Source organism: Oncorhynchus tshawytscha, linkage group LG06, assembly GCF_018296145.1.
Source record: "Oncorhynchus tshawytscha isolate Ot180627B linkage group LG06, Otsh_v2.0, whole genome shotgun sequence".
Lineage (NCBI taxonomy): Eukaryota > Metazoa > Chordata > Actinopteri > Salmoniformes > Salmonidae > Oncorhynchus > Oncorhynchus tshawytscha.
The window spans coordinates 702734-721475 of record NC_056434.1 but is presented as its reverse complement, the minus strand read 5'-3'; the positions used below and the strand labels follow the sequence as shown (position 1 = coordinate 721475).

Below are 18742 nucleotides of genomic sequence, written 5' to 3'. Positions count from 1 at the left end.
GCAAAGACGAATAAGCGCAGCGTGACTTTCTGCACGTAGCCTTCAGAGAACTCTTGTGTCCTGCCTGTCAGCGTTCGTCTCCTAACCGCATCCAGAGTGAAGCGCAGACACGACTATCATCATGTGAACTAAAGTTTTATATTAAAGCCCTTTCTGTTAATTTTCACACTATAGTCTAAAATCAAAAGGTTCTTTAATTTGGGGATAATCTTTCACAAAGTAGTGAATTAATTAATTTAAAAAAAATGAAAATGTGAGGAATATAATAGTCGAATACACCATAAAGCCACATTAAAAACTGGAGACAAACGAAAAATCCTAGTAGGCTACTGTATCATTGTGGATAGAATATGTATGGCGCACTACATACGTCCATCAATTGACTCAATCAACAAGTAGCGGATTTGATTTGTCTCTCTGGAGTGGGACTCCAAGCAGCCGGGGTAAAAGTGCACACGTGGAATCTCGCTCACTACATACTGACAAGGTGTTCAGCCAATCAATGTCAGCAAGAGTGACGTCATTTGACCACGCTCAGCCAATGGTATACAGTTGAGAATGTTTCCCAAAAATGCATAAAACATCATTTACAATCATCAGAAAAGTGGTTGTGAATGTAGCTAGTTGGGAGATGGGACGACTGGTATAATAATAACCGACTCAACTCTTTGGAAGATGCTGTATGTAGGCTAATTTTCTTTTTGGAAGATGGTTAAACTGTGCACATTGGATTAATATAAAATGTGAATGTTTCGACATACGGAACCGTTTTAGGAACTTTGGCGAACGGATATTTATTTTGTGTGGAAACAATCTAACTACGGTAAGAAAAGTTCAGTGACTTAATGGTCTTTAACTGACATTTAAGAAACAGCTGTCTACAGGCTATATTAGTTAATCGACATTTATCATTTTAGTTTATTATCAATACATCTTTGGTGTATAGTAGCTCCTATTCTGCTTACGGTCTTATTCGGGATAAACTCTTTACATGGACCTTTGATATCCTGCTCACGAGTATCCCTGTATTCATGAATAAACATAATATTCCTCATTTAAATTCATACGGATTAAATTGAGTAGTAACTGAAATATGGACACTGGCTGTAGGTCTATAACCTCTCAAATGTAGCGTTATATAATATTAACTCCTGCAGAATTATGCATTTCTTGCAGTAAAAATGATAAAATAACATTTGTTCTGTCTCGGGAACAGGAGTGGAGAAATATTTCTTTCTTTCAGCATCTCTTGAGAAAATGGGAATGCGCTGTAATGTGTTGTCTTTGACACTGTTATGCAAGCCAACAGTATTTCAACCACATCAAATATGCACACAAGACCAACTGTCCTATCAGAAAGGTGTTTCATCATTTTCTCAGCTTTTCTTTTCCTTAAAACCAGTCAAACTGATGACATTGGACGTTTTGAACAGGACCAATCTTTCCACTGTTTTGGAGTTAATACGTTTTCTACCCGGTCCCTAAACGAAACAGACAACTTTACCGGTGTTAACTAGATTACTAATACATTAATTCTATCGATGTAAGACATTATTCTGGTGAGCACTATACGTTATTTAGTCTCATAGGGCAACAATTTATGACAGAAGAGAAGCTGCATGTATCTAACTATATAGTTGACGAACAAATGGCCTACCAAATGTCCCGAAATTCTAAACAGAAACGTGTCTAAATTAGGGGTGAAAGTAGCCAGTAGGCTATCCCGTCCAGTATGGAGTATCATCCAAATAAATGATTATGGAATGATTATGGTGTATTGAAATGTGTAGGTAGCCTACTTTTGGAAGTGATTTGTTGGACAATCAGATGACTTCATCACACGAAATTTATGCGAAACTGAGCATGCGCAGACAGTATAAGTATATAACATAAGATGTTGACATGCCACAGTAACCTGTCTAAGATCACCATATCCCAGGTATCTTATCAGGGTTTCTCATAACCGGAATACAAACCTTTTTGGGTTATTGTAAATGGGATATGTGTAAACTCAAAAACAGAATACAACAATATCCCAATACTATTGTAAATGAGATATGTGTGCGCATGTAAACGTGGCCAGTGATAGCAGAGGTTTACCCAGAAGAGTAAAATGATATGCTTTTTGAAAGCAGAGGTTTACCCTGAAGAGGGGATTCTATGGGGAATAAGGAAGGGTCGATAATGTATGCTTAAGATAGTGTGAAATTCCAATGCCCGAGTCAAAGAATGGTATTTAGGTTACAAGCATTTCGCTACAACCACAATAACATCTGTTAAACACGTATGTGACCATTTGAGGCTACTACCACACAATATGAATGGTATTTACAGTGCATTCAGAAAGTATTCAGACCCCTTCACCTTTTCCACATTTTGTTACGCTACAGCCTCATTCTAAAAATCCTTATCAATCTACACACAATACCCAATAATGATAAAGCGAAAACAGGTTTTTAGAAATTGGTGCAAAACAGAAATACCTTATTTAAATAAGAATTCAGACCCTTTGCTATGAGACTCATAGCAGCAGGGTGGCCTAGTGGTTAGAGTGTTGGACTAGTAACTGGAAGGTTGCAAGTTCAAACCCCCGTGCTGACAAGGTACAAATCTGTCATTCTGTCCCTCAACAGGCAGTTAACCCACTAACAGAGCTCCAAGGTTCATCTTTCTTTATGGAAGTTTCTCCCATCTCTGCAGCACTGCACCAATCAGGCCTTTATGGTAGAGTGGCCAGACGGAAGCCACTCCTCAGTAAAAGGCACATGACAGCCCGCTTGGAGTTTGCCAAAAGCCACCTAAAGGACTCTCAGACTATGACAAGCAAGATTCTCTGGTCTGATGAAGCCAAGATTGAACTCTTTGGCGTGAAAGCCAAGCTTCACGTCTGGAGGAAACCTCGCACCATCCCTACGATGAAGCATGGTGGTGGCAGCATCATGCTGTGGGGATATTTTTCCAGGGCAGGGACTGGGAGACTAGTCAGGATCGAGGGAAAGATGAACGGAGCAAAGTACAGAGAGATCCTTGATGAAAACCTGCTCCAGAGCGCTCAGGACCTCAGACTGGGGTGAAGGTTCACCTTCCAACAGGACAACGATCCTAAGCACACAGCCAAGACAACGCAGGAGTGGCTTTGGGACAAGTCTCTGAATGTCCTTGAGTGGCCCAGCCGGAGCCCGGACTTGAACCCTGAACTTCTGTAAATGTGATATTTCAATCTTTTATTTTGTTTAAATGTGCTAACATGGAAAATGTGGAAAAAGTCATTGGGTCTGAATACTTTCTGAATGCACTGTATGTTACTACCACACAATATGAATGGTATTTAGGTTACTACCACACAATATGAATGGTATTTAGGTTACTACCACACAATATAGTGGATCAACCTTGATACCCAGTAGCCTGGCAGACTGGCTGGGTAGCAACAGTGTATATTGGATCAACCTTGATACCCAGTAGTCTGGCAGACTGTCTGGGTAGCAACAGTGTTGCTGTGTGTCTTTATGGTCATGTTGCTCTGTATGACTCCTGCTTTAAACAGACTCAGACTCTGGTACAGGCTCTATTGGTGGGGATCTCGCTCACTCTAAACAATTGGTAGGTCAATCAACCAATCATTCATTATATAAATCATAGGTGATGTTGTATCAGCCTAGTTCAGGATTCTGGTATGGTCCTGAGGTTATTTATTCTAACCCGGTTTACGACTTCATTATCCTCATGATATACTGTAGACACACCCTTGTCAGAATGAGCATCCTGTTGTTGTTGTGTGGGTGTGACACAAACACCAAATACCTTGTCAACCAATCACAGTCACTCCTCTAAAGTGGTGTGGAGGAGTGATTGGGCTCATCATCACCATGGAGACGGTGTGTTAGAGGATGATTAGCAGAGGATCAGGGATAACACAGCTGTGCCTCACAGATACTCAGCTCATATACTGACGTGTTTGGAGGAAAGCCTGTCTGAACGTATTGAAAACAGACTAAACAAAGCCTGTCTGAACATATTGAAAACAGACTAAACTAAGCCTGTCTGAATGTATTGAAAACAGACTAAACAAAGCCTGTCTGAATGTATTGAAAACAGACTAAACAAATTATATTTGAATCAAATCAAATGTATTTATATAGCCCTTCTTACATCAGTGGCCAGTCCTCTTCTGGCTGTGCCGGGTGGAGATTATAACAAAACATGGCCAAGATGTTCAAATTAGAGGTCGACCGATTATGATTTTTCAACTCCTATACCGATCCCCATTATTGGAGGACCAAAAAAGCCTATACCGATTAATCGGACAATTTCATTTTTTAAAATTTGTAATAATGACAATTACAACAGTACTGAATGAACACTTATTTTAACTTAATATAATACATCAATAAAATCAATTTAGCCTCAAATAAATAATGAAACATGTTCAATTTGGTTTAAATAATGCAAAAATAAAGTGTTGGAGAAGAAAGTAAAAGTGCAATGTAAGAAAGCTAACGTTTCAGTTCCTTGCTCAGAACATGAGAACATATGAAAGCTGGTGGTTCCTTTTAACATGAATCTTCAATATTCCCAGGTAAGAAGTTTTAGGTTGTAGTTATTATAGGAATTATATGACTATTTCCCTCTGTACCATTTGTATTTCATTTACCTTTGACTATTGGATGTTCTTATATGCACATTAGTATTGCCAGTGTAACAGTATAGCTTCCGTCCCTCTCCTCGCTCCTCCCTGGGCTCGAACCAGCAACACAACGACAACAACCACCATCAAAGCAGCGTTACCCATGCAGAGCAAGGGAAACAACCACCCCAAGGCTCAGAGCGAGTGACGTTTGAAACACTATTAGCGCGCGCTAACTAGCCAGCCATTTCACTTCGGTTACACCAGCCTCATCTCGGGAGTTGATAGGCTTGAAGTCAAACAGTGCAATGCTTGATGCACAACGAAGAGCTGCTGGCAAAACGCACGAAAGTGCTGTTTGAATGAATGTTTACGCGCCTGCTTCTGCCTACCACCGCTCCGTCAGATACTTAGATACTTGTATGCTTGTATGCTCAGTCAGATTATACGCAACGCAGGACACGCTAGATAATATCTAGTAATATTATCAACCATGTGTAGTTAACTAGTGATTATGATTGATTGTTTTTTATAAGATAAGTTTAATGCTAGCTAGCAACTTACCTTGTTTTACTGCATTCGCGTAACAGGCTGTCAGTCTCCTTGTGGAGTGCAATGGTCGTTATTGCGTTGAACTAGTTAACTGTAAGGTTGCAAGATTGGATCCCCCGAGCTGACAAGGTGAAAATCTGTCGTTTTGCCTCTGAACGAGGCAGTTAACCCACTGTTCCTAGGCCATCATTGAAAATAAGAATGTGTTCTTAACTGACTTGCCTAGATAAATAAAGATTAAATAACGGTGTAAATTTGGTGTAAGAAATAATCGGCTAAATCGGTGTCCAAAAATCGGCCATTCCGATTAATCGGTCGACCAGTTCAAATGTTCATAAATGACCAGCATGGTCAACTAATAATAATCACAGTAGTTGTCGAGGGTGCAACAAGTCAGCACCTCAGGAGTAAATGTCAGTTGGCTTTTCATAGCCGATCATTAAGAGTATCTCTACCACTCCTGCTGTCTCCAGAGAGTTGAAAGCAGCAGGTCTGGGACAGGTAGCACGTCCGGTGAACAGGTCAGGGTTCCATTGCCGCAGGCAGAAAGTTGGAACTGGAGCAGCAGCACGGCCAGGTGGACTGGGGACAGCAAGGAGTCATCAGGCCAGGTAGTCCTGAGGCATGGTCCTAGGTCTCAGGTCCTCCGAGAGTGAGAAAGAGATATACCTAAATTCACACAGGACACCTGATAAGACAGGAGAAGTACTCCAGGTATAACAGACTGACCCTAGCCCCCCGACACATAAACTACAGCAGCATAAATACTGTATTGTATTTTTTTTTTTTTTACTAGGCAAGTCAGTTAAGAACAAATTCTTATTTTCAATGATGGCCTAGGAACAGTGGGTTAACTGCCTGTTCAGGGGCAGAACGACAGATTTGTACCTTGTCAGCTCAGGTAATTGAACTTGCAACCTTTCGGTTACTAGTCCAACGCTCTAACCACTAGGCTACCCTGCCGCCCCGTATTGAATGTATTGAAAACATTTCGGAAACAGACTAAACAAAGCGTATTTGAATGTATTGAAAACATATTGAAAACAGACTAAACCAAGCTGCTCCTGCAAGAGCAGCTCATGTAGTAATTCATCAGGTTCATAAATCCTTATAACTCACCCTGACATGTCATACTCACAGTCGATCTTTAAAACCATGCTAATATTTATGATGTTGTTACAGTAGGACTTTATTTATCTGTACAGAGAGCAATGATGGATGTTTGAATGCTGGAGAACGTTGCGACAGCAGAGCTGAACAACTGTGGTACCAAGCACCTGACAGACTACAGGTTAATCATCTGAACAGGGGAGGAACAACAAGGATAATGGTGGACAGAAGACTTTCATTCCAAAACGCCACATATATATATATATATATATATATATATATATATATATATATATATATATATATAACATTTTCAGAAATGTTGGTAAATTGACATTAATTAAAAACACATCTTGTGAAAGAAAGCTATTTTTGTTTCATCTAACCATGATATGGGCTAGTGAAAAGACTGCCAGGATTAATCTGACCATGATATGGGCTAGTGAAAAGACTGCCAGGATTAATCTGACCATGATATGGGCTAGTGAAAAGACTGCCAGGATTAATCTGACCATGATATGGGCTAGTGAAAAGACTGCCAGGATTAATCTGACCATGATATGGGCTAGTGAAAAGACTGACAGGATTAATCTGACCATGATATGGGCTAGTGAAAAGACTGACAGGATTAATCTGACCATGATATGGGCTAGTGAAAAGACTGACAGGATTAATCTGACCATGATTAAGAACTCAATAGAAACGGTATCCTGGTTGGGTTTTAACCAACAGAACTCAATAGAAACGGTATCCTGGTTGGGTTTTAACCAACAGAACTCAAATGGTATCCTGGTTGGGTTATAACCAACAGAACTCAATAGAAACGGTATCCTGGTTGGGTTTTAACCAACAGAACTCAATAGAAACGGTATCCTGGTTGGGTTATAACCAACAGAACTCAAATGGTATCCTGGTTGGGTTTTAACCAACAGAACTCAATAGAAACGGTATCCTGGTTGGGTTATAACCAACAGAACTCAATAGAAACGGTATCCTGGTTGGGTTTTAACCAACAGAACTCAAACGGTATCCTGGTTGGGTTATAACCAACAGAGCTCAATAGAAACGGTATCCTGGTTGGGTTATAACCAACAGAACTCAATGGAAACAGTATCCTGGTTGGGTTTTAACCAACAGAACTCAAACGGTATCCTGGTTGGGTAATAATCAACAGAACTCAATAGAAACGGTATCCTGGTTGGGTTAAACAGTTAGGCTACATGTAATAATACCTTACTTTGTGCACAGGGGCTTTGTCATACTGAAATAGGAAAGGGCCTTCCCCAATCTGTTTTGTTTCCACAAAATTGGAGGCACAGAATCGTCTAGAATGCCATTGTATGCTGTAGCGTTACCATTTCGCTTCACTGGATCTAAGAGGCCCGAACCATGAAAAACAGCCCCAGACCATTATTCCTACTCCACCAAACTGTTGGCACTATGCATGTGGGCAGGTAGTGCTCTCCTTGCATCTGCCAAACCCAGATTGGTCCGTCAGACTGCCAGATGGTGAAGTGTGATTCATCACTCCAGAGACCGCATTCCCACTGCTCCAGAGTCCAATGGAGACGAGATTTACAGCACTCCAGCCAAAGGTCGGCATTGAACATGGTGATCTGAGGCTTGTGTAGTGTACAACGTTTGGATTTTAAAAATCTTTAAAAAAAAAAAAAATGCGGTTCACATTTTTTTTATTTTAAATTTCACCTTTATTTAACTTGGTAGGCTAGTTGAGAACAAGTTCTCATTTGCAACTGCGACCTGGCCAAGATAAAGCGTAGCAATTCGACACACAATAACACAGAGTTACACATGGAATAAACAAAACATACAGTCAATAATACAGTAGAACAATAGAAAAGTCTATATACAGTCAGTGCAAATGAGGTAAGTTAAGGAAATAAATAGGCCATGGTGGCGAAGTAATTACAATATAGCAATTAAACACTGGAATGGTAGATCGGCAGAAGATGAATGTGCAGGTAGAGATACTGGGGTGCAAAGGAGCAAAATAAATAAATAAATACCAGTATGGGGATGAGGTAGGTAGATAGATGGTCTGTTTACAGATGGGCTATGTACAGGTGCAGTGATCTGTAAGCTGCTTTGACGGCTGGTGCTTAAAGCTAGTGAGGGAGATGTGAGTCTCCAGCTTCAGAGATTTTTGCAATTCGTTCCAGTCATGGGCAGCAGAGAACTGGAAGGAAAGACGACCAAAGGAGGAATTGGCTTTGGGGGTGACCAGTGAGATAAACCTGCTGGAACGGGTGCTACGAGTGGGTGCTGCTATGGTGACTAGTAAGCTGAGATAAGGTGGCGCTTTACTTAGCAGAGACTTGTAGATAACCTGTAGCCAGTGGGTTTGGCGACGAGTATGAAGCGAGGGCCAACTAACAAGAGCGTACAGGTTGCAATGGTGGGTAGTGTATGGGGCTTTGGTGACAAATCAAGGGCAGCTTTTAAAGTTTCTTGTTTCCCTTCACCCGAGTGGTGCTGGATCTTGTTTCCCTTCACCCGAGTGGTGCTGGATCTTAGCTCTCTTCACCTGAGTGGTGCTGGATCTTGGCTCTCTTCACCTGAGTGGTGCTGGATCTTGTTTCCCTTCACCCGAGTGGTGCTGGATCTTAGCTCTCTTCACCTGAGTGGTGCTGGATCTTGGCTCTCTTCACCTGAGTGGTGCTGGATCTTGTTTCCCTTCACCCGAGTGGTGCTGGATCTTAGCTCTCTTCACCTGAGTGGTGCTGGATCTTGGCTCTCTTCACCTGAGTGGTGCTGGATCTTGTTTCCCTTCACCCGAGTGGTGCTGGATCTTAGCTCTCTTCACCTGAGTGGTGCTGGATCTTGGCTCTCTTCACCTGAGTGGTGCTGGATCTTGTTTCCCTTCACCCGAGTGGTGCTGGATATTAGCTCTCTTCACCGAGTGGTGCTGGATCTTGGCTCTCTTCACCTGAGTGGTGCTGGATCTTGGCTCTCTTCACCTGAGTGGTGCTGATCTTGGCTCTCTTCTCCTGAGTGGTGCTGGATATTGGCTCTCTCTTTTTCACTCGCTTGTTTAGAAAGTTTCCTCTTTGGGCCATTAGGAACAGATATCACAGGCTCCATCAGGAACATATATCACAGGCTCCAACAGGAACAGATATCACAGGCTGCATCAGGAAAAGATATCACAGGCTCCATCAGGAACAGATATCACAGGCTCCATCAGGAACATATACAGTGCCTTGCGAAAGTATTCGGCCCCCTTGAACTTTGCAACCTTTTGCCACATTTCAGGCTTCAAACATAAAGATATAAAACTGTATTTTTTTGGGAAGAATCAACAACAAGTGGGACACAATCATGAAGTGGAACGACATTTATTGGATATTTCAAACTTTTTTAACAAATCAAAAACTGAAAAATTGGGCGTGCAAAATTATTCAGCTCCCTTAAGTTAATACTTTGTAGCGCCACCTTTTGCTGCGATTACAGCTGTAAATCGCTTGGGGTATGTCTCTATCAGTTTTGCACATCGAGAGACTGACATTTTTTCGCATTCCTCCTTGCAAAACAGCTCGAGCTCAGTGAGGTTGGATGGAGAGCATTTGTGAACAGCAGTTTTCAGTTCTTTCCACAGATTCTCGATTGGATTCAGGTCTGGACTTTGACTTGGCCATTCTAACACCTGGATATGTTTATTTTTGAACCATTCCATTGTAGATTTTGCTTTATGTTTTGGATCATTGTCTTGTTGGAAGACACATCTCCATCCCAGTCTCAGGTCTTTTGCAGACTCCATCAGGTTTTCTTCCAGAATGGTCCTGTATTTGGCTCCATCCATCTTCCCATCAATTTTAACCATCTTCCCTGTCCCTGCTGAAGAAAAGCAGGCCCAAACCATGATGCTGCCACCACCATGTTTGACAGTGGGGATGGTGTGTTCAGGGTGATGAGCTGTGTTGCTTTTACGCCAAACATAACGTTTTGCATTGTTGCCAAAAAGTTCAATTTTGGTTTCATCTGACCAGAGCACCTTCTTCCACATGTTTGGTGTGTCTCCCAGGTGGCTTGTGGCAAACTTTAAACAACACTTTTTATGGATATCTTTAAGAAATGGCTTTCTTCTTGCCACTCTTCCATAAAGGCCAGATTTGTGCAATATACGACTGATTGTTGTCCTATGGACAGAGTCTCCCACCTCAGCTGTAGATCTCTGCAGTTCATCCAGAGTGATCATGGGCCTCTTGGCTGCATCTCTGATCAGTCTTCTCCTTGTATGAGCTGAAAGTTTAGAGGGACGGCCAGGTCTTGGTAGATTTGCAGTGGTCTGATACTCCTTCCATTTCAATATTATCGCTTGCACAGTGCTCCTTGGGATGTTTAAAGCTTGGGAAATCTTTTTGTATCCAAATCCGGCTTTAAACTTCTTCACAACAGTATCTCGTACCTGCCTGGTGTGTTCCTTGTTCTTCATGATGCTCTCTGCGCTTTTAACGGACCTCTGAGACTATCACAGTGCAGGTGCATTTATACGGAGACTTGATTACACACAGGTGGATTGTATTTATCATCATTAGTCATTTAGGTCAACATTGGATCATTCAGAGATCCTCACTGAACTTCTGGAGAGAGTTTGCTGCACTGAAAGTAAAGGGGCTGAATAATTTTGCACGCCCAATTTTTCAGTTTTTGATTTGTTAAAAAAGTTTGAAATATCCAATAAATGTCGTTCCACTTCATGATTGTGTCCCACTTGTTGTTGATTCTTCACAAAAAATACAGTTTTATATCTTTATGTTTGAAGCCTGAAATGTGGCAAAAGGTCGCAAAGTTCAAGGGGGCCGAATAATTTCGCAAGGCACTGTATCACAGGCTCCATCAGGGACCGATATCACAGGCTCCATCAGGAACATATATCACAGGCTCCATCAGGAACAGATATCACAGGCTCCAACAAGAACAGATATCACAGGCTGCATCAGGAACAGATATCACAGGCTGCATCAGGAACAGATATCACAGGCTGTATCAGGAACAGTTTTCACAGGCTCCATCAGGAACAGATATCACAGGCTCCAACAGGAACAGAAATCACAGGCTCTAACAGGAACAGATATCACAGGCTCCAACAGGAACAGATATCGCAGGCTCCAACAAGAACAGATATCACAGGCTCCAACAGGAACAGATATCACAGGCTCCAACAGGAACAGATATCACAGGCTCTAAAAGGAACAGATATCACAGGCTCCATCAGGAACATATATCACAGGCTCCATCAGGAACAGGCTCCAATAAACTGTCCATAAGCAAAAGCTCCACGCCACTAAAGAGATCAAAGCCTAATGCTAGGTAGCCAGCACATGAACAGCTGAAAATAACAGCTGTTTATCACCACATCTGGCTGACTAAGTCAGGGGTTAGCCTAAATCAATAAGATAAGGTTTTTTACTTTTAATAAAAATGTAAATCAAAACTCTGCATTTAACAGAATTTACCAACGTCTTAGTTTTGTAGTCATGAAATCTATGCAGCCTATTCAATCACTTTTTATAGCTACTGTTTACGGGGCTCCTCACGGAGTTCCCTGAATTCCTATTGGACCTTGTAGTCATAGCAGATAGCATTTATAATGTTTGGGGACTTCAATATTCACATGGAAAAGTCCACAGACCCACTCCAAAAGGCTTTCGGAGCCATCATCAACTCAGTGGGTTTTGTTCAACATGGTTCCGGACCTACGCGTGGCCACAGTCATATCCTGGATCAGTCATACCCTGTATCTAGTTTTGTCTCGTGGAATAAATATTGTGGATCTAAATGTTTTTCCTCATAATCCTGGACTATCAGACCACCATTTTATTAAGTTTGCAATCGCAATAAATAATCTTCTCAGACACCAACCAAGAATTATCAAAAGCCATGCTATATATTCTCAGACAACCCAAAGATTCCTAGATGCCCTTCCTGACTCCCTCCACCTACCCAAGGACGTCTGAGTACAAAAATTAGTTTACCACCCATTTGGGGATCTAAATTTAACCATGCGTAATACCCTAGATGCAGTCACACCCCCTAAAAATGTAATTAAATTTGCTCCATGGTATACAGAAAATACCAGAGCTATGAAGCACGCTTCCAGAAATTTGGAATGGAAATGGCATCTGACTAGCTTGGAAAGACAGTACCAATATCGAAGAACTCTCGCTGCTCCTCCAACATCCTACTAATAATAAACTGAAAGAGCTACTTCCTGTGCTTGGCCCTCCTATGTTGAACATAATTAATGGAATAGTTTTAGAGTTTGGAGTCTAGTCCATGAGTTGTTTTACTGTGTAGAGAGTCTAGTCCATGAGTTTGTTTTTCCTCTTGTTTATCAGCTTCTGCTAAGTCTGTCTGTCTCTCAACTAATTATATTCATTCAACGGAACAAAGGATGAAAGACTCAGGCTGTTTGAGATGTAAATAGACCAATTAATAGATATGCTGCGGTTGAATGACTGGGATCTCTTTATCCAGAGACATACAGTGCATTCGGGAAGTTATTAGTTATTCCACATTTGTTTTTTCCCCTTCATTAAATCGACACACAATACCCCATAATGATGAAGCAAAAACTGATTTTTAGACATTTTTGCAAATGTATATATAACATGTACAGTGGGGCACAAAAGTATTTAGTCAGCCACCAATTGTGCAAGTTTTCCCACTTAAAAAGATGAGAGAGTCCTGTAATTTTCATCATAGGTACACTTCAACTATGACAGACAAAATTAGAAAAACAAATCCAGAAAATCACATTGTAGGATTTTTAATGAATTTATTTGCAAATTATGGTGGAAAATAAGTATTTGGTCAATAACAAAAGTTTCTCAATACTTTGTTATATACCCTTTGTTGGCAATGACAGAGGTCAAACGTTTTCTGTAAGTCTTCACAAGGTTTTCACACACTGTTGCTGGTATTTTGGCCCATTCCTCCATGCAGATCTCCTCTAGAGCAGTGATGTTTTTGGGCTGTTGCTGGGCAACACAGACTTTCAACTCCCTCCAAAGATTTTCTATGGGGTTGAGATCTGGAGACTGGCTAGGCCACTCCAGGACCTTGAAATGCTTCTTACGAAGCCACTCCTTCGTTGCCCGGGCGGTGTGTTTGGGATCATTGTCATGCTGAAAGACCCAGCCACGTTTCATCTTCAATGCCGTTGCTGATGGAAGGAGGTTTTCACTCAAAATCTCACGATACATGGCCCCATTCATTCTTTCCTTTACACGGATCAGTCATCTTGGTCCCTTTGCAGAAAAACAGCCCCAAAGCATGATGTTTCCACCCCATGCTTCACAGTAGGTATGGTGTTCTTTGGATGCAACTCAGCATTCTTTGTTCTCCAAACACGACAAGTTGAGTTTTTACCAAAAAGTTATATTTTGGTTTCATCTGACCATATGACATTCTCCCAATCTTCTTCTGGATCATCCAAATGCTCTCTAGCAAACTTCAGATGGGCCTGGACATGTACTGGCTTAAGCAGGGGGACACGTCTGGCACTGCAGGATTTGAGTCCCTGGCGGCGTAGTGTGTTACTGATGGTAGGCTTTGTTACTTTGGTCCCAGCTCTCTGCAGGTCATTCACTAGGTCCCCCTGTGAGGTTCTGGGATTTTTGCTCACCGTTCTTGTGATCATTTTGACCCCACGGGGTGAGATCTTGCGTGGAGCCCCAGATCAAAGGAGATTATCAGTGGTCTTGTATGTCTTCCATTTCCTAATAATTGCTCCCACAGTTGATTTCTTCAAACCAAGCTGCTTACCTATTGCAGATTCAGTCTTCCCAGCCTGGTGCAGGTCTACAATTTTGTTTCTGGTGTCCTTTGACAGCTCTTTGGTCTTGGCCATAGTGGAGGTTGGAGTGTGACTGTTTGAGGTTGTGGACAGGTGTTTTTTATACTGATAACAAGTTCAAACAGGTGCCATTAATACAGGTAACGAGTGGAGGACAGAGGAGCCTCTTAAAGAAGAAGTTACAGGTCTGTGAGAGCCAGAAATCTTGCTTGTTTGTAGGTGACTACAATGTGATTTTCTGGATTTGTTTTCTCATTTTGTCTGTCATAGTTGAAGTGTACCTATGATGAAAATTACAGGCCTCTCTCATCTTTTTAAGTGGGAAAACTTGCACAATTGGTGGCTGACTAAATACTTTTTTGCCCCACTGTATATATACTCCATGAGGAGTTTTACTGTGTAGAGAGTCTAGTGACTTGTCCATCAGTACTTTTACTGTGTCGAGAGTCTAGTCCATCTGTAGTTTCACTGTGTAGAGTCTATTCCATCAGTAGTTTTACTGTGTAGAGAGTCTAGTCTGTCAGTAGTTTCTGTGTAGAGAGTCTAGTGACTTGTCCATCAGTAATTTTACTGTGTAGATTCTAGTCCATCTGTAGTTTTACAGTGTAGTGAGTCTAGTGACTTGTCCATCAGTAGTTTTACTGTGTAGATTCTAGTCTGTCAGTAGTTTTACTGTATAGAGAGTCTAGTGACTGGTCCATGAGTTGTTTTACTGTGTAGAGTCTAGTCCATCAGTAGTTTTAATGTGCAGAGTCTAGTCCATCAGTAGTTTTACTGTATAGAGAGTCTAGTGACTGGTCCATGAGTTGTTTTACTGTGTAGAGTCTAGTCCATCAGTAGTTTTAATGTGCAGAGTCTAGTCCATCAGTAGTTTTACTGTGTAGAGAGTCTAGTGACTTGTCCATCAGTAGTTTTACTGTGTAGAGAGTCTAGTCCATCAGTAGTTTTATTGTGTAGAGAGTCTAGTCCATCAGTAGTTTTACTGTGCAAAGAGTCTAGTCCATCAGTAGTTTTACTGTGTGGAGAGTCTCGTCCTTCAGTAGTTTTACTGTGTAGAGAGTCTCGTGACTAGTCCACCTGTAGTTTTACTGTGTAGAGAGTCTAGTGACTAGTCCATTAGTTGTTTTACTGTGTAGAGTCTAGTCCTTCAGTAGTTTTACTGTGTAGAGAGTCTCGTGACTAGTCCACCTGTAGTTTTACTGTGTAGAGAGTCTAGTGACTAGTCCATTAGTTGTTTTACTGTGTAGAGTCTAGTCCTTCAGTACTTTTACTGTGTAGGGAGTCTATTCCATCAGTGGTTTTGCTGTGCAGAGAGTCTAGTGACTTGTCCATCAGTTGTTTTACTGTGTAGAGTCTAGTCCATCAGTAGTTTTACTGTGTAGATTCTAGTCCATCAGTAGTTTTACTGTGTAGAGAGTCTAGTGACTTGTCCATCAGTAGTTTTACTGTGTAGATATTCCATCAGTAGTTTTACTGTGTAGAGAGTTTTGTCCATCTGTAGTTTTACTTTGTAGAGATTCTATTCCATCAGTAGTTTTACTGTGTAGAGAGTCTAGTGACTTGTCCATCAGTATTTTTACTGTGTAGAGAGTCTAGTCCATCAGTAGTTTTAATGTGTAGAGTCTAGTCCATCAGTAGTTTTACTGTGTAGAGATTCTAGTGACAAGTCTGTCAGTAATTACTGTGTAGAGTCAAGTTCATCAGAAGTTTTACTGTGTAGAGAGTCTAGTCCATCAGTAGTTTTACTGTGTAGAGAGTCTCGTCCTTCAGTAGTTTTACTGTGTAGAGTCTCGTGACTAGTCCATCAGTTGTTTTACTGTTCAGAGTCTAGTTCTTCAGTAGTTTTACTGTGCAGTGTCTAGTCCGTCAGTAGTTTCTGTGTACAGAGTCTAGTCCATCAGTAGTTTTACTGTATAGAGAGTCTAGTGACTTGTCCATCTGTAGTTTTACTGTGTAGAGAGTCTATTCCATCAGTAGTTTTGCTGTGCAGAGAGTCTAGTTCTTCAGTAGTTTTACTGTGTAGAGAGTCTAGTGACTAGTCCATCAGTAGTTTTACTGTGTAGAGTCTAGTCCTTCAGTAGTTTTACTGTGTAGAGAGTCTAGTGACTAGTCCATCAGTAGTTTTACTGTGTAGAGTCTAGTCCTTCAGTAGTTTTACTGTGTAGAGAGTCTAGTGACTAGTCCATCAGTAGTTTTACTGTGTAGAGTCTAGTCCTTCAGTAGTTTTACTGTGCAGAGAGTCTAGTGACTTGTCCATGAGTTGTTTTACTGTGTAGAGACTAGTTCTTCAGTAGTTTTACTGTGCAGAGAGTCTAGTGACTTGTCCATCAGTAGTTTTACTGTATAGAGAGTCTCGTGACTTGTCCATCTGTAGTTTTACTGTGTAGAGAGTCTAGTCCATCTGTAGTTTTACTGTGTAGAGAGTCTAGTCCATCAGTAGTTTTACTGTGCAGAGAGTCTAGTCCATCTGTAGTTTCACTGTGTAGAGAGTCTAGTCCATCAGTACTTTTACTGTGTAGAGAGTCTCGTGACTAGTCCATCAGTAGTTTTACTGTGTAGAGAGTCTCGTGACTAGTCCATCAGTAGTTTTACTGTGTAGAGTGTCTCGTGACTAGTCCATCTGTAGTTTTACTGTGTAGAGAGTCTAGTCCATCAGTACTTTTACTGTGTAGAGAGTCTTGTGACTAGTCCATCTGTAGTTTTACTGTGTAGAGAGTCTAGTGACTTGTCCATGAGTTGTTTTACTGTGTAGAGTCTAGTCCTTCAGTAGTTTTACTGTGTAGGGAGTCTATTCCATCAGTGGTTTTGCTGTGCAGAGAGTCTAGTGACTTGTCCATTTGTTGTTTTACTGTGTAGAGAGTCTAGTGACTTGTCCATGAGTTGTTTTACTGTGTAGAGTCTAGTTCTTCAGTAGTTTTACTGTGCAGAGAGTCTAGTGACTTGTCCATCAGTAGTTTTACTGTATAGAGAGTCTAGTGACTTGTCCATCAGTAGTTTTACTGTGCAGTGTCTAGTCCGTCAGTAGTTTCTGTGTACAGAGTCTAGTCCATCAGTAGTTTTACTGTATAGAGAGTCTAGTGACTTGTCCATCTGTAGTTTTACTGTGTAGAGAGTCTAGTCCATCAGTAGTTTTACTGTGCAGAGAGTCTAGTTCTTCAGTAGTTTTACTGTGTAGAGAGTCTAGTCCATCAGTAGTTTTGCTGTGCAGAGAGTCTAGTGACTAAGTCCATCTGTTGTTTTACTGTGTTGAGACTAGTCCATCAGTAGTTTTACTGTGTAGAGTCTAGTGACTTGTCCATTTGTAGTTTTACTGTGTAGAGAGTCTAGTCCATCAGTAGTTTTACTGTGTAGAGAGTCTAGTCCATCAGTAGTTTTACTGTGTAGAGAGTCTAGTCCATCAGTAGTTTTACTGTGTAGAGAGTCTAGTCCATGAGTTTGTTTTTCCTCTTGTTTATCAGCTTCTGCTAAGTCTGTCTGTCTCTCAACTAATTATATTCATTAAAGGGAACAAAGGATGAAAGACTCAGGACTTGAGATGTAAATCGACCAATTAATAGATATGCTGCGGTTGAATGACTGGGATCTCTTTATCCAGAGACATACAGTGCATTCGGAAAGTATTCAGACCCCTTTAGTTATTCCACATTTTGTTACATTACACTTATTCTTAAATGTATTAAATTGTTTTCCCCCTCATTAATCTACAAACAATACTCCATATAATGACTATGCAAAAACAGATTTTAGACATTTTTGTAAATTTATGTAAAAAAAACATTTTGGACCCTTTACTCAGTACTTTGTTGAAGCACCTTTGGCAGCGATTATAGCCTGGAGTCTTCTTGGGTGGGTGGAGCCACCCAGTAACCTCCACCCAACCAGAAGTGAGCCAGCTTCGAAGTTCCTCTGTTTTTTCACCTGCCCAGGTATTGATGAGTGATTTGGGGGCTTAATAGAGCTGTTTTTTTTAGTTTAAAAAAAATATTTTTGCATTTTCCAATTAAAAACATTCAAAACAAAAGTGAAAAGATATTAGACAACGATAGGACAAAGTGACAGTAACAGACGAGCGTAACAAAAATAAATAATAATAATAATTATATAAACAAACATACAATAAGAAAAATAAATAAAATAACAAGACATTGGATCACCTGCCGTAGGCTACATATTATACATTACGTGTGAAACATTATGTGAGGATAATATATAGATTCAATCAATGAGATGTGGGGGGAGATTCTCCATATAGTCAATAAAAGGTTGCCAAATTCTGTAAAATGTCTTTAACTTATTCCTCAAGCAGTAAGTGATTTTCTCCAAAGGGAAACAACTATTAACTTCCGATAGCCACATTGCAACTGGCAGGGAGGAATCCAATTTCCATTTCAAGGCAATACATTTCTTGGCAATCGCTAGCAATATTTATGTTAGCTTTATAGTATGGCTTTGCCTAAGATTGGTGTTAGTAAAGTTACCCAGTAGACAGACCTCCGGGTCTAAAGGGAATGCAACCCTGTGAATTGAGGATATGGTATCGCATACCCCGTGCCAGAAACCGTGTAGTTTTGAACACTGCCAAGTGGAATGGAGGAATGTTCCTTCATCTGAGCCACATCTAAAACATAGGGAGG

At 40.9% G+C, this 18742-nt stretch overlaps 1 protein-coding gene across 1 annotated transcript in view; it reads left to right on the top strand.

The window, feature by feature from the left end:
• Window positions 1-568: 568 nt before the first annotated feature.
• The window catches only part of tmem45a (transmembrane protein 45a), a 44872-nt gene continuing 26698 nt past the window's right edge, over window positions 569-18742 (top strand). The window contains exon 1 of the mRNA XM_024416621.2: window positions 569-823. The gene's annotated coding sequence lies outside the window, so the exon portion shown is untranslated. The remainder of the gene's footprint in view (window positions 824-18742) is intronic.